General features: G+C 40.6%; 1 long non-coding RNA gene across 1 annotated transcript; it reads left to right on the top strand.

Moving 5' to 3' along the window:
• Positions 1-3,714: 3,714 nt before the first annotated feature.
• Positions 3,715-14,670, top strand: LOC123331137. Its single transcript, XR_006547616.1, has 3 exons — positions 3,715-4,057; positions 4,141-4,275; positions 14,507-14,670. It is a non-coding gene; the product is annotated as an uncharacterized LOC123331137 (long non-coding RNA).
• The last annotated feature ends 2,671 nt before the right edge of the window (positions 14,671-17,341 follow it).

Here is a 17,341-nt window from a genome sequence, read left to right as displayed (position 1 = left end):
TTCTTTGTTTCTTAAGACAGTTTTGACTATTTTCATAGGTTTATTAGATAAGTTTTATGATCGTTTTGATTGGTCTTACCCAATCCCACTTCCCCTTTAAATACCCTTCAAATTTTGATCAGAATTGTTGATGTTTTTCAGTCACTAAGTTGTGTCCTACTCTTTGGGACCACATGGGCTGTAGCACACCAGGCTCGTCTGTCCTCCACTATTTCCCTACTCAATCACTATTGAGTCAGTGATTCTATCTAACCATCTCATCCTTGGCTGCTCCCTTCACCTTTTGCCTCAGTCTTTCCCAGCATCACGTTCTTTTCCAATGAGTCAGCTCTTCCCATCGGGTGGCCAAAGTACTGGAGCTTCAGCATCAGTCCTTCCAGTGAATATTCAGGATTAAATTCCTTTAGGATTGACTGGTTTGATCTCCTTGCAGTCCAGGGGACTCTCAAGAGTCTTCTCCAGCACAACTATTCGAAAGCATCAATTATTCAGCTCTCTGCCTTCTTTATGGTCCAACTCTCACATTGGTACATGACTACTGGAAAAACCATACCTTTGACTATATAGACCTTTGTTGGAAAAGTGATGTGTCTGCTTTTTAATACACTGTCTAGATTTGTCATAACTTTCCTTCCAAGGAGCAAACGTTTTTAAATTTTATGGCTGTAGTCACTATCCACAGTGATTTTGAAGCCCAAGAAAAGAAAATCTGTTACTGCTTCCACTTTTTTCCCTTCTATTTGCTATGAAGTGATGGGACTGGATTCCATGATCTAATGCTCTATTTTTAACTTCACCTTTTCAGCAGAAGTCATTCAAAAAATTGTCTATACTCAAGGCTTCTTCTTCCTACACTTCTCTCCTGATTTCACTTTGACCAATTTTTCATCTCCAGGAATCCACTAAATCCTCTCCAGTCAATATCAGGTATGATTTCTATGTTACCATTTGAAGGCACTTTGGGTTTCATCTTACTCTATTTATATCCTTCAGCAAAGATACACTCTTCATTTTTGAAACATTGTCTTCACTTGAACTTTGGGCTTCCCTTCTCTCTTGAGTCTCTCCTTTCCTATCCCAGATTGGTTATCGGTTCCACTGTACCTACCAGATTCCAAAAGTTGGAACACCTGAGGGCCGAGTGCCCAAGCCTCCAACCTTCTCTGCCTGCACTCACTCCATGGATGATTTCATCCATTCCGACTGCAGTATTTCCACAGGTAAACCAGTGACTTCCAAATTCATCCCTCTGGCCCTGATCTTATTCTTGAACTTCAGATACACTTGAGTGTTTGCCTACAGGAGATTTCGCTTGCGTGTCTGACAGGCCTCTTAGGTGTTCAATATTGAGCTCTGCCTCTATAGGTGTCAAATATGCTCTGCATGAAGTCTTCCCATCTCAGTCACTGTCAACTCCATTCTCCACTGTTTTAGACAAGTTATTCCCACATTTACACCATTGCAGTGGCCTCCTAGTTTGTCTCTCCGCTTCCATCTTTGTCCGCCGTAGAGTTGGGGCATGTGTTCAGTCATGTCTGATTCTTTGCAACCCCATGGATTGTAGCCTGGCAGGCTCCTCTGTGGAATTTTCCTGGCAAGAATACTGGAGTGATTTGCCATTTCCTCCTGCAGTGGATCTTCCTGACCCAGGGACCAAACGCTTGTCTCTTGCATCTCCTGCATTAGCAGGCAGACTCTTTACCACTGGCACCATCTGTAAATCCTGTGTCCTTCTTTGGTCTTTTCCTGACACAACATCCAGAGTGATCTTTTAAAGTATCAGTGTAAGTGAGATCATATCAGTCCTTCTCTTCAAAATCTTTAATGCCTCCTTTTTTAACCCAGAGGAAATCCCCAGATTCTTACTCTGGCCTCAAGACTTTCTATGGTCTTTCTCTTCTACACATTTCAAGCCATGATCACCTCATACCCTCCTTCCCTCACCCCTCAGCTTTAACCTACTGGCCTCCTTTCTGTGTCTGCAACATCCCAAGGACACTGTGGTCTCAGGGCCTTGGTACATTTTTCCTTTGCCCAGAAAACTTCTTCCTCATATCCATATTGCCTTTTCTCCACTTTCTTTGGATCTCTGTTTATCAATTTAGCCTAGAGGTCTTCTACCACGACATCAAGTAAGTTACACACTCCTGCTGTATCTCTTTATGATACTTCCTAGTACTTACCACTTAAGGAATAGGAATTTGATATGTAAGTCCAATTTATAGCATTAGGACGTAAACTCCAGTGAGCGGTAGGACTTACCTGTTTTTATTTGTTGATAGCTTCTTTGGACCTAGGTAAGTACTTTGCTGGGCTTCTCAGGTGGCCTGTGGTAAAGAACGCACAGGAGAATGCAGGAGCGTGGAGCAACTTAGCCCAAGCACACACAAGTACTTTGTCATGCCCTACTCCAGGGGATCTTTCTGATTCAGGGATTGATCCTGGGTCTCCTGCTTTGCAGGCAGATTCTTTACCATCTGAGCCACCAGGGAAGCCCTAGTTAAGTACTAAGAGCAATAAATATATACTGAATAGAAAAATGGTTAACATTGTGTATATATAACTAAGTAAGCAAGTTTTTTTGTTTTTTTTTGTTTTGTTTTAAGAAAATTCATCAAAATTTCTGGCAAAATGACTCAGAATGACTGAAAGTGGTCTGCCCTTTGAGAAATCTGAAGAGAGCAGCCCATGGCAATTCACATCACATTTTGTTCAGAAATAAACATTAATAGTAATTTAATTTTTAGCTAAGGCAGTGGCACTTCCACATGGACAATCAAGCCCCCTGAAACAAAGAGAGGATTAAAATTAGTGAGACTGGAAAACCAAGAGGAATTTAGCAACCAAATCGATATCTCTACTTGACCTTGGCCTTGATCAACATGTACCAGGCAATCGACCCAGCAGAGATCCTCAAGACAATGTTCACTTTTGCTCCCACTCTTTTTAATGCTAGTGGTGGTCATGCACAGGCTGAGAGTAGGGGAGTTTGTAGCTGGGAATTGGTTCTTCTTACAGTCATGGTGGAATGAACCTGATAGATTAACTGGGCCAGTGGTTTTCAACCATTTCCCCCCTGAAAGTGATATATTTAATACCTGCCAGGTAACCTTTCCCTGAACTTCGTCCTCACATCACTCACTTGAGCTTGCTACACAGGTGATTTCGCCTATGGGTTCTGTGCAATTTCAAATCACTACCTGAATGCCCCTCCCCCAGAACCACTTCTCCCCTCCATTTATATACTGGCAACATGAAGCTGGGAACTGTTTTCTAGATGAAACTTGTCATTTTTCAGAAAAGCAGTCTGAGGCTTACAGAGAATAAGCAACTCACCCAAGACGATGGAAACAGAGAGTTAAGATCTCAAAACTCAGAGACTAAGTGATCTAGAGACTGAGCAAGACATCTTCCTGGCATGATATTTATTTCTCTGTTAGTGAGAAACAAGTGTCAAAGGGACAATGGCCAAGCTATCCGTTCAGTTCAGTCACTCAGTCGTGTCCGACTCTTTGCAACCCCATGGACTGCAGCACGCCAGGCCTCCCTGTCCATCACCAACTTCTGGAGTTTATTCAAATTCATGTCCATTGAGTCAGTGATGCCATCTATAGATGGCATCTATATATGGCCAAGATATATATAGAAATAAACCCTGACCGACAACCTGCAGGGACCAGTCCAGAAAGCCAGGCTGCTCTCCACTATAACCAATCCAAGAAGTCAGAGTGCTGTCTGTAAGAACCAATCCAGGAGACTAAGCATAGCCATGTGACAATTGGTCTGAAATGGCTAAGATGTGATTAATATTAATAACTGACAATTTCCCTAATTTTGCCCTCTCTTCCAACATAGAACCAACCTGAGAACCCCAAACATGAACCCCTGACCAATCACAAAGGATGCTCACAAAGGATGATCCACCTGTAGCTAGCCCACCTGCAGGGTCTCCATACCAACAGTCTCCAATCAGGCATACCTGGTGTCACCCTGCTTCCACGAGAAGGCTTGCTCGTGTCTCTACCTGCCTTTACGTTTCTGCCAAACACAAGTGATGGTGGGTGACCCCCTTGCTATAAACAGCTCTGAATAAACAGCCTCTTCTTGGTCTTATGTGGGTGAACTCACTGATTTCCGCAGCTCTCATGGACGTCCCAGCAGATACAGTGGGCATTGCCCAACTCTGCAGACCCCAGCCTTGGACCACGAGTTTCCTGAGAAGACAGAGGCCCCTAGTACCCGCTGTACACAGCTTGTCACGTCCACGCTTATATGGTAAGTCAGCTTTAGCTCTGAATTTTGCTGTCTTTGTGTTGAATTTCTCAGCTATTTATTCCCAGTTTGGTCCCCAGATTTTGTTGTTGGTTCCCATTTGGTTGGCGTCCTTGGTGGAAACAGGCTTTTTCATCCCTGTTGCTCTCTTTTTTGTTACTGTTTTATGTTGCACTGTCTAAAAGTGTTTTTTGGTTATAAAAGGAGAATAATTGTATGGTACAAGACAGGCAGAGATTCTTAAAGTCTGTTGTTCTAGCTGACCTCGCACACTGGTGAGTTTGTGGTTCTCTAGGCTGGTATCTACTTGGACAAACTTTATTGTGGGTCACCAATACATCCTAACCATGTCATTGTAAATGAAGACTAAATTCTCTTGAATTCCTACTGCAGTACCATATTGCACATTACTAAATGGCATTGTCTTCCATACTTCTATAATGTGTAATGTGTTTATTACTGTCAAAAACTTTATGTTATTACTATTATTCATTGTGTTCTAATACTCTCTGCTAGAGCTCCTGGAAGAGAAATTTGGCTCAGTTGGCAAATTTACCCAAGCCTGGCTCTGGGCACTTTTTGGTTCTGTCAAGGTGTCCTGCCTTGTATATGATACACATTTGTACATGTTTGCTTTTCTTAAATGGGAAGAAACAGAGAAGGAGGGAAGACAGCTGTAGAACATCAAGGTGATACCCATGTATTCATTTGATCTGACTCCATGACTGAGATTTTATTATCTGTATCTTAAAGGTGAGTAAAAAGAGGATTGTAATGATTCAGTAACTTGGCCAAATCACACAGCTAGCTAGTGGTGGATCCAGATGTTCAAACCTAGTCTAAATTCAAAGCCTACCTTCTTTCTGCTTTGCCACATTAACCCGTAAAGCATAAACACAATCACAGCTTAAAATCTGCAGTAGAATTGGATGAAATGATGTTAACACAAAAATATTTAAAGCATCACGTTTTGGTGGGTGGGGGGGGGGTGTGCAGACTTCTGCTTGAGGTGGAAGAATCCTGGGTTCTTCTGTTGCTAGAGCACTTATTGGAGTTCTGGCTCCTTGAGTAGGGAATTCAGAACAGCCTGCTTTCCTAGTTAATGAAGTGTGTGCTGCCCTCTACTGGCACCAATAAAACACTGCTGCGCTTTATGTTGGCTCAGCAGGGCAAAGGATGTAAAGATTCAATTCTCCCTGTCGTTTTCAGAGATTTCCAGTGTGTCTGTTTTCTTTCTATTGTATTTTCTCCTTGAATAAACTTACAAACTTCAAATTCTTTCCTTGCCAATCTCTTCTGGCCATGCCGTTCCTGTTGATACGTTTTAGATTTAGCAGAGGAACCTAGAAAAACTAAAGCTACATCTTCCTTAGTGGAAACGCAGGAGATTAGAAATTGGCATGTGTGCTAGGAGCAAGGATGCAGTAGTCCTTGCTATTTGCTGTCAATATTGCCCTAGATTATAGGTGACTAGTATGTAAACTTTTGAAGCCATTATTCTTCCCTGTGCTATATAAAACTGATGATTGATTCTCAATAAGGCCATTTTAATATTCACCTGTTCATTTAATCATTCATTTATTAAACCAAGACCCCTTAAAGTCTACTCTGTACCACCATGCAGGTGAGATGGTACAAATGAGAAGAAGCTAGCTACAGTTCAGCAGTGAAGATGGGCTTGGCAAACAAATGATTGCAATGCAGTTTGGATAACGCTGTGATCTTTACAGAGTGCTGCACATTCTCAGAAAGAATGACTAATCTTTGCATGAATGTGACCAGGAGACTTTATGGGTGAGAGTGTGCTTACATTCCCAGATGGGGAAGAGTTTACATGATGGATAACAAAGGAGGGGGACTTCAAATTGAGGGGATTCATGTCAAAGGTGTGAGGATAGGGAAAAATGGAAAACCAAGCCAGAACATACGGTTCTATGTGTTGACACGAATATCCAGGGAGTGTGTGAATGAAGTCTGGGATATAAAGAGAACAGAGTTTTGAAGGGGCTAACTTCCACACATGATAAATCTGGACTATGTATTGTATGTATTATATATACAGAGAAAGACGGCAGGAAACTATTGGATATTTTCAATGTATGATTCTTATTCAGATTCTGTCTTGTGCAGTGTAAAGTGGGAAATGACTACTGTAAAGGAATCAATGGGAATACCAATTCTACTTTGGAAAATGCACACTCTCTGGGATATTTTCTGAAATCTTCTGACTGATGGCCTAATTAAATAGATAACTACTGAATTCTACTCAATACTGTAATACGTAACCATATATCAACTCTTTAACATTAAATTGAATTTAAGGGTAAGATATTGTGTAACCGTTGCTTGAATAAGAGAACTAAAACAAACTTTTTCTCCAATATCCACCATCCACCTCCAGAATTCTCCACTCTACTTTGTTCTTATAAAGTAAGTTTCTGACTACATTTTATCTACTTCATGTGGGTTTGATTTTTTTTAATGAACTTTACTTGTGTATTATAAAAAATACTTGATATAAAAATTCAAAAAATCAAAAAGTGGTTAAAAATTATCCTCTTATACCCAACAACTACATGTATGGATATGAGAGTTGGACTGTGAAGAAAGCTGAGCACTGAAGAATTGATGCTTTTGAACTGTGGTGTTGGAGAAGACTCTTGAGAGTCCCTTGGATTGCAAGGAGATCCAACCAGTCCATTCTGAAGGAGATCAGTCCTGGGTGTTCTTTGGAAGGACTGATGCTAAAGCTGAAACTCCAATACTTTGGCCACCTCATGCGAAGAGTTGACTTCTTGGAAAAGACTCTGATGCTGGGAGGGATTGGGGGCAGGAGGAGAAGGGGACGACGGAGGATGAAATGGCTGGATGGCATCACTGACTCGATGGACATGAGTTTGGGTGAACTCTGGGAGTTGGTGATGGACAGGGAGGCCTGGCGTGCTGCAATTCACGGGGTCACAAAGAGTCGGACACGACTGAGCGAATGAACTGAACTGAACCCTGAAGAAGGAAATGGCAACCTACTCCAGTATGCTTGCCTGGAGGATCCCATGGACAGAGGAGGCTGGCAGGCTGCAATCCATGGGGTCGCAAAGAGTCGGACACAACTGAAGAGACTTAGCACACACACAACAACTAAAGATTCGCATTTTTAAATGAGCAACACTTTGCTGCTAAGGTTTTCTAGGCTACATGTTTTATATGAAGAGTTTAAAATCTCCCATCACAAGCACATATGGTGTCCGATTCAGGGTTACCAATCACGGGTAAACTGGATATTCAGATGATTCTTCCATGGCCGTTGTAATTTGTTGTAATGAACTAATAGTTAATAGAAGTTTAAAACAATACTACTGTTTATACCCCTGGTATGGCTACAGATTTATTTTCTTCATCATTAATTAATTTTCTATTTATAGGTAACCAATAAAGTTGCTGCTAGGAAGTCTGCCATGTTATCATATCTGGCTAATGAGTTTTACCTAAACTCTCATTAGAAAACTTTTCAATCAGGCAGCAATGCCTTATTGGGTACAGTGTGTGGGAGGAAGTGATATGAAGGAAAACCTCTTATATTAACAAAAGAATTTACTCGAATTTTATTAGCAGAATTCATGGCTCAAAGCCTTCCTTGTTTATGAGGTCTGTTCTCACTTTCTGCATCTCTGATTCTGTTGGCACTTTTAACACAAGATATACTCAAATTCTATGAATATATTGGTATTATTTTGTATTACATGTAGCTCCTCATTTGAGGCCAAATGTATCATTTTTTATTTTAATTTCTTTTAATTTTCAATTTTTTAAAGTTTTTGTACCATTTTGAAAGATTAATTTCCATTGACAGTTATTACAAAATATCGACTCTTTTCCCTGTGTTGTACAATATATCCTTGAGCCCACCTTACACCCAATAAGTACTGTTAAAGGATTCCAAACTCACTTTTGGATAATCACCACTTATTCTTTTATATGCTAACAACAAAACAGAAAATACCTAGAAATATGCCTAAGAATGGTGAACCCTAATTCTTTTGCCTTGGTCTTAATTATCCATCAGCCGTTCCAGATCCAACATACTCCCACTTTTAAAGGGTACTGTCTCCTTGATGCATTTGATATAGTCGAGCAGCGGACTGGGGAAACTGACCTCGTAGTGAAATGCTTTACTACTGAGAAATTTGATTACTGAAAAGCTAGTGTTGTAAATACCAGCTTTCCCCAGGTAGGCCATGCCTCTGTTTCTACAGCAGGCATGACTCAGTGGGAGAAAGTTATCATTCATCTCAGCACAGACACTAAGCTGGGTATTCAAATGGGAATTCAAGTGAGAATTACTAGCAGGTGTCACCTGCTCCCATCATTGGTTGGAGTTGTATTCATCTTTCCACAAAGAGCATTCTCAAACAGTATCACTTGGTCAGAGTAAAACATGCTGTTGCATTTTCGTTTCCTGAAGCAGGGTGAGCATCAATGTTCTCTGAGCTCAACCTACCTCTGAGGCAAGTCAAGCCGTGTTGGCTTTTCAGATGATTTTGAGTAGCCTTAATGGTCCTCTGGGTGGTGGCAGGCCCTGGTCATTCTTGGTTCTGATGTGGATAACTATTAGTCAAATACTAGACTTATCATTTTATCTGAAGGGTATTTGCTGTTTTCCTTGAAATATGAGAAAATCAAAAGCCCAAAGTTTGGAATGGCCTTTATTTGCCCCTCCAAGATCCACTCTCCACCCATCTCCAACTTCCTCTGTAATTTAGGAGGCCGACTTTGCATGGTTGGACCAATCAAGCCTTCATTGTCCTCTGCCTTTCTGTTGGATTTCTGGGGAAGGGAGAGAAGGGAGTCAGGCAACAGACAGAGAACTGGAAGAAAGAGAAGCTCTGGTCCTTATTTCCCCAGTTGTCCTGCTAGGTCAAAGGTTGGTGGTGGTTGCATTCTACATCGAAGGCTCTGGGCACCACTGTGATGGTCTTCTCCTATAGCTAGAGTCTCATCCTATTCTAGTAACTGGTAACCCCCTCTCCTTGAGCACAGGTAGAATCTGTGATTTATTTCTAACCAACACAGCATTGCAAAGGTGATGAGATGTCACTCCCTTGATTAGGTTATATCATACAAAGCTTTACTGGCCTTGAAAAAGAGTCCAGTTTTTGGCTGCATGGAGAGGGTTACATGGCAGAGGTCTATGGGGGTCTCTAGAGCCTTAGGGTAGTCTCTAGTCAGCATGGAAATGGAATCTCAGGCCTGCAAACACGAGGAGATAAATTCTGCCAACAGCCCAAGAGTACTTGGAAAGGAATCTTTCCCTGTTCAAGCCTTTGATGAGACCACAGCCCCAGCCAATACCTGGACTGTAAAACAGTGAGACCTTAAGCAAAGGACCCAAGAAAGCTGTACCAGAATCCTGATCCACAGAAATTATGAGATAACCCATGTGTGTTGTTTTAAGCCACCAATAGAAATAAAGCCAGCAATAGAAAACTAATACAAGTCCCTGCATTAATGATCTTTTGAGGGTGACATCTATTTCTTTCCAGGACACTAAATGAAATAGGTAGACCAGGAGTTGGCCATTACTTTATGTAAAAGGCCCATATAATAAATATTTTAAGCTTTGCAGATAATAAATGATGCCTGTTGTGTATTCTTTCTTTCTTATAGTCTTCTAACTATTTAATAATGTAATAAACATTCTTAGTTCTTGGGATATATGAAAACAAGTGGTCTGCTAGATTTGACTCATGGGCTGTAGTTTGCTGACCACTGTTTGACAATCATAAGGTACTGGGAGATGTGTATGTATTCTATTTATTGTGTTACTATATATTCATCAGAATTTATTTCCTGTACTTCCTGAGCACAAATCTAGACACCATTTCCCAGCACATGAAGTATGTGTGTAATCATGTGTCTGAATTCTGTCCAGTGGAATGAGGGTGAAAGTGCTCTAAAAAAACTCCAGGTCTGGTCTACAAACATCTCGTGCAGTTCTCCACGATTGTTGATCCTCTATGCTCTGGCTGGAGTGAAAGCTTCAGAGTTTTCATGGATGGAAGTCCCACAAGGTTGAGGAGGGCTGCATCCCCATATTTCACCATGGAAGACTGCTTACAGAGCTTTCATATTTAACTACAATATGTATGAGAAATAAGCTGAGATTGTTGGTAAAGCCCCTGAGATTTGGGGGTCCATTCATTTGTACATATCTCAAAGAGAACAGTACTGAAACTGAAGTTTAAGTGTTAGTTGCTCTGTTGTGTTCAACTGTTTGCAACCCCATGGACTGTAGCCTGCCAGGCTTGTCTGTCCATGGGATTCTCCAGGCAAGAATACTGGAGTGGGTTGCCATTTCCTTCTCCAGGAGATCTTTCTGACCCAGGGATAGCATCTGGGTCTCCTGCATTGTAGATAGATTCTTTACCATCTGAGCCACCAGGGAAGCCCAGCAGGACTGAGGAGGAGCTTATTCTATACGTATTTGCAGAAGACAATGCCCCAGAGATCTATTTAGTTGCATCAGTAAAGGAAACACTTCCGCTATATATTCATCAGAATTTATTTCCTGTACTTCCTGAGCACAAATCTAGACACCATTTCCCAGCACATGAAATATGTGTGTAATCGTGTGTCTGAATTCAGTCCAGTGGAATGAGAGTGAAAGTGCTGTAAAAACCTTCAAGTCTGGTCTACAAACACATGGAAATTAGTCAGAGTAAGAAAGACCTGAGTTAGATTATGACTCAAGTTAACGGAAAAATCTACGTCCGAAGACCCAAAGACTCGATTCTGTGCCCGTGTTACGACAGATTTTATGGCCCCTCTGTTCCTTAGAGTGTGCCTCTGCTCCTGAGAGAATCTCCAAACCCTGGACACATATCTGCTGTACGTGGCAGAGAAAGAGAGAATCATAGCATCCTCCCAGTCTTGAAATCCATTCCACACACCGGCCACCCTCCCAGCTTGCTCTCGACTGTGGAACCGCAGCCTTTCACGTTTCTAACAGCCCTTCGCCGAAGAGCGACTACTCCTGGTGTATAATCACCCCTATAGCATGGATATGAATCTTTAAATTTATTTAAATCACATTCCTTTAGAGCCCTTGAAAGGTAGTTCCTATTCAACAAAATAATTTCTCACGCAAGAAAATCCTTGTACTTTGTTTGATCAGTTCAATTGGAACACAGGAGTGGCTTTCTTTCCTGAGCTTGTCTTTGCCCTGTAATGCAAAATGACTTAGTGGTCTGTGGGCTTCTTCTGATGCCTCTGGCTCAGCTATTGACAACCAAGCCCTTAGAGGGTTTGGAATCAATAGGAATAGAATAAAAGGACACAGTGCTTTTACACATGGGTTATTGCAGCGTATATCTATTTATAGTGAACTTCATCAATATGGATGATTGCCTTCAGCTACTGCATTGTTAGTATTCATCGATTTAAAGCCTTCAAAGAATTCAAATGCCAAGCATATTAAAGAAGCATGTCTGGAACCCAGACTATTCAAATATAAAAGAGTCAATAGAGAGAGACAAAAGTTTCCTAAATAATTAATTACTAAGATCATTGCTAAAGTAACAGACCTCTCTCTCTTTCTCTCTATGGAGGACTGTGTCTCTGACACAGACGAGAAATAAAGCCGAGGCAGTGCTTGTCCGGTAACACTAGGTGGCAGCAGTGGGTTTTGAGCCAAAACACTACCTTTTCCAATGGGCAAAGTTACCATGATTAAGAACCAACCAGTTAATTTATGAATAACTAGATTTTGATTAACTATGAAGACATGGATTTCTTTTTACTGCCTTTTAAAAAACAAATAAAATATGTACAAATATTGGGGTGAGGGTGAGAAAGCAAATTTGCCATGCAAGGAAGTATCAGGAATGTTGTAATTATAGTCTATGAAATTTGAATAAAATACACATAAAATTAGAAGCAGAAAAATAATTTCCTCTTGCAGAAAATAAACTATTCTTATAGGGGAAGCAATGGTTTCACAGAAGACTTGCATTTAAAACATTGGCAATTACTACCAGCTAGGCAGTTTTTAGCAATTCGTAATTTGAAAGGGACTGACTTGTCAGCATATGATTGATATTTGAAAAGTAATGTGAACTTTTGTTGATTTATTTTCTGTAATGCTATTCAGTATTTTTAAGACTCTAGTGTAAATATCTCTTAACACAAGAGGAACCTATTAATCCTTCTGGAAAGGACTAAATTATGTGTCAATTTTTGAATCAAGAAATAATGCAAGATTAACTATCTGACCTTAGTCTGGCAAGTTGGGTCAAGAAATAAAGATTGGGTGTGTTCTCAGATTCTCACAGGGTTTTACTCAGCATTTATCTGAATAATTGAAGCAAGTTTAGAGTATTGTTGCCAACAGAGGCAGGAAGATGTGATAGAAGTCTGGACAGAGAGTGAATTTTAGTTCTAGCTCAAGCTCTAATTTATTTTCTGACCTTGAGTCAATAACATAGCAGCCCTAGATGCCAAGTGTTCATTTTTAAATACATAAAATGTATCTCTTGTTTTAGATGATTTCTTCTACATTCTCATCTGGTTTTATGATCAACAGATTCCAATTCCTTTGCCCAGTGATCAGTTGGTATATGTATTTGGCATGTAATGTGTAGAAAGTGTGTGTGTGTGTGTGTGTGTGTGCCCACGTATGTGTGTATGCATGGTAAAGGATTGACCCTGGTTTTAAACTCACAATGAAAATAACATAGCCAATAAATGCTGCCTCTTGTACAGGACTATATTGTGTATTTATTTATTTACTACACAAAGAGCTCTTGAGAACTTTGTGCAAATGTGTATAGTTTTGTACCTAGAAGAAGGAAAGAGGGATGTAACAAGTGACTCTGTTACAACCACAGAGAATTAATTGTATTTTTCATTGTTGTTTTCTTTACTCTCACTTCAGGATGGAAATCAAGTACCTTTACATAGAATCTGCCACAGGGAATGATTTCACTATAGTCACTAGGTCTTGGCTTAGGCTTTACAGAGATCGGGAACTTCTGATTCTGATAAAATGGAAAATGTACCCAAGGCTCAGAAAGACAAGGCTGATGAAATTTAATCTATTTAGTGTTTATTACATAGATTGGTCTCCAGACATTTTCAAAAATGATGAGTTCAATGTGGCAAGTTTCAGGTCTTCCTTAATTAGAATTATGTGTTAGTTATGAGCATAACCCCATCGTCCAATTAGATCAGGGTTATGATGTGTCTTGAGAGAAACAATCGGAGGACTGGACTTCATGAGTTTATGGGGGACTTAGCATTCCAATCTGACAACAACTAACATTTAACAAATATCTACCATGTTCTAAGCTCCATTCTAAGTGCAAGACAAAGCACTTAGTGTCTCATTTAATCTTCCTATCAGAAATATGAAATTTACACGATCAATGTACAGATGAAGAAAATAAGCTGGAGGAAGGTTAAGAAACTTGCCCAAGGTAATAAGTGGAAGAACCAGGATTCAAAACTAGAAAGTCTGGGTTCTGAGCCCAAGTTCTTAACCATCGTTTAGATAGCTGGGCTCAGAGCTGAGTCTTCTGTTGTGGAAGCGTCAGGAAGCAAAGTGTTGTGACTTCTTAAAGAATTAGTGCAGTCAACATGTGGTTGCCTTTTGATTTGTCAACTCAGCCTTACTCTGGAAGAATTGGAGTTTTAATACCTAATGAGAGCCATTGAAACATGTATAATATCATATATGAAACAAGCCGCCAGTCCAGGTTTGATGCACGATACTGGATGCTTGGGGCTGGTGCACTGGGATGACCCAGAGGGATGGTACGGGGAGGGAGGAGGGAGGAGGATTCAGGATGGGGAACACATGTATACCTGTGGCAGATTCATGTTGATATATGGCAAAACCAATACAATATGGTTTTTTTTTATGTTTAATGTTTTTATGTTAAATATGTTTTTTTATGTTTAATGTTTTTATGTTAAATATGTTTTTACAATACAATATTGTAAAGTTAAAAAATTGAAAAAAAAATTCTTGCAATTCTTGTGAAAATTCTCTCACATCATTAGTGGGGAATCTTCTAGCTGTTTGGTCAAACCACTTGCTTTGAAAGTAAAAACCTCAACAGTCCTGAAGAATCATGTCATTATTTCAGAATAAGTCATATGAAAAGCTGTTACGTCATTTTTTCTATGAAAGAATCACATCCCATCTCCCTTAATTGTTCATGTCTCTTATTATTAACAGGTCCACCTGTCAATAGATGAATGCTGCTCAGAAGGCTTCTATTTTTCTGTACCATTGCTGTTACACCAGAGAGAAGCACAGAGAGTTAAAAATGGCATAATCTATTAATATTAATAATTGCTCTCCCCACTGCTACCTGGTTAAATAAAGAATAAATTAAATTGGTTGGCTTCAGACAGCATACATATTCCATGACTGTCAATGGGTTACATTATTTGTAATTCTCAAAGGTGCCAGAGAGAGTAGTAACAAATTCCCCGTTAACGGAGAGGCGCAGACCCATGGGAAATCGCGTCATTTGACCAGTGATCTCTTCACTGGGGACAGAACCATCTCTTCGGCTTTATGTACTGCAGAAGTACATTTTTTCCTTACCTCAACCCAAAGCTGAATATCACCAGGGATGATCATTTAATTTCACATTTTATTAAAACACTTAATGCAAAGCCATGTTATAACTGAAGGCAAAGCACAGAGCCTGGCGTAAGGAGCTCTTCTTCAGAACATAGTAATGAGAGAATTACCACATTAATCTATGTATAAAGGCCCTTTGGAGATTTTTCATGCCTCCCGTGGTTTCATTTTCCGTGGAAATGTGGAGTCAGAAGAGCGTCAAACAAAATTATTCCTCGTTAAACATTTCACTTTTACAGGTACTGCTCTGTCAAGGCGCCGCTTCCATGGCGACACGCAACGCGACTCTTCTTCCAGCTCGGTTCTCTGTAGCGTGCACCAGCTCTCCCATACCGCCATCTGTTGCACGTGGCGGCGGCGGCGCTCTGTCCATAAACACATCCCGGAGAGGCGGAGCCTCCTCTGTTATGTGAAGGGACGTCCTCCAAGTAGCAACTCCATGATCTGTCTGCTAATTGTATTCAACTGAGAGATGCTTGCAAATTCCAAAGAACGCTGGGTAGTGTTCTTAGAATGCTGACCCTAAAGGGCACCCATGTGGCCTGGACTGTCGCCAGCCTGCCCAGCTGGCTTTGAAGTTTCAAAAAAGTGGGTGCGGGGGAGATCAGAGGTGGGACTAAAATTATTTTCATATTTCCTGTCACCGATCCTCCCTGCCCACCGCCCCCCCCCCCCCCCCCCATTCCATTCATTACCTGAGCAGATCATGCAGTGAGTTGCAGTGAGGTAATGACCGCTGGTGATGAAGCAGTGTTCATTTGGGCCACTATTTGCGTTTCTCTCATCCTGACAGATATCTCTAGCAGACCACGGTTTCAGCACAGGATTTCTGTTACCAAGTCAACGGTCAAAGGTGGTTAAATGGAAGAAATAAAATAACAGAAGTTTGATGAATGGTTTCAAACTAAAGCCTTGGGACTTCCCTAGTGGTCCAGTGGCTAAGACTCTGGGCTCCCAATTCAGGGGGCCAATTCAGGTCTGATCCCTGATCAGGGAACTAGATTCCACATGTGGCAACTAAAAAAAAAAAAAAAAAAAAAAAAAATCCCACATCCCACAATGAAGATTGAAGATCTTGTATGCTACAATTAAGACCTGGGGCAGCCAAATAAATATTTTTATTTAAAAAAAAATAACTAAAGCCTGTGCAGAAATTCTTAACAGTTTTGTGAAGTTTTAGGGATATGGTGCTAAGAAAGTTTGAAATATCTTAAGAGGCTAGAACACGGTCTCCTTAGTAACAAAAAAAGTCAAATGCAACTTGCAGTCCAGGCCTGTTAGCAAATGGTCCTTGTTGCTATTAAAATGATCACCAGGGAGTTCAAGGACGGGGGTGTCGTTTGAAATGGCCTTGGAAAATATGTTGAAAGAATTGCCTCAAACCATTTTCCCTGGTGCTCATTCTTTGTCTCTGCGCTCTCACACACGGTCTGTGATAAAATACATCCTGTATATTTATAGTGTGTCCAGAAAATGCCAAAGTGCTTAAGGCTCCAACATTGTTTTCATTAGAGATGGATACTTCAGGGAATTGTAAATGCCAACTTTTCAAATGTGCTCTAGATGGAAAAAAAAAATCCTAAAGATGCCAGCTTTTACAAATATTTTGTGCCGTGTGAAACCCGGGACCAGCTGCTTATGATTAGAATGGAGAAAGGCTCCTATGTCAAATGTAAACCATAGTATTGAAAGGTTGTTGTTGAATCACGCGAATACACCAGGATTCTTGGCTCCCGGAGGAGAAGAATTCAATCCGGGGCCAGAGACAAGGCTTGATTGCTCAGAGCTTTTGTGTAATAAAGTTTTATTAAAGTATAAAGGAGATAGAGAAAGCTTCTGACATAGGCATCAGAAGGGGGCAGAAAGAGTACCCCCCCTTGCTAGTCTTCAGCTGGATGTTATATAGTCACTAGCAGTCTGTTAATGAAAGAAAGGAATGTCTTAAAATTTAGAATGGCACCAAATGGTTTATCTTGGGCCATAAAATAATTAACTTGAATCTTAAAGAAGGGCAGACCACCATACAAATAGTTTCATTTACATAGATTAGGGGAACAATATCTGAGTATAACACACTGGTTTGTCAAGTAGGTTTTGGGCCAAGAGGCGGAACCGACTTGGAGACAGAGTTTGGGGTAAAGGCGTAGTACATTAGCATAGCTTAAGGCAAACATTTCCATAAGAAAAAGGCATTGGTTATCTCTAGGCTCAAGAATAGCTAACTTCAGGTGAAACCAGGTGTCATTATGGCAACACAGTATTTTAAGAGAAACCTCTCTTTAAATTTGTATAGAGAAGGAAAAAAATATTGCTAGTTTGTTTTCTCCTGCCGCTTAAGAGAGAGATAAAAATGTCTGACACTTGTAGGCTATTTCCTCCATTTGGAGACCCCTGGCCTTCCTGCCTGTTACCCTCTCAGTA

The sequence above is a fragment of the Bubalus bubalis genome, chromosome 22 (genome assembly GCF_019923935.1).
Source record: "Bubalus bubalis isolate 160015118507 breed Murrah chromosome 22, NDDB_SH_1, whole genome shotgun sequence".
In the NCBI taxonomy this organism is placed as follows: Eukaryota; Metazoa; Chordata; class Mammalia; order Artiodactyla; family Bovidae; genus Bubalus; species Bubalus bubalis.
The sequence above is the reverse complement of the archived record's forward strand: the minus strand, read 5'-3'. Positions and strand labels throughout refer to the sequence as shown.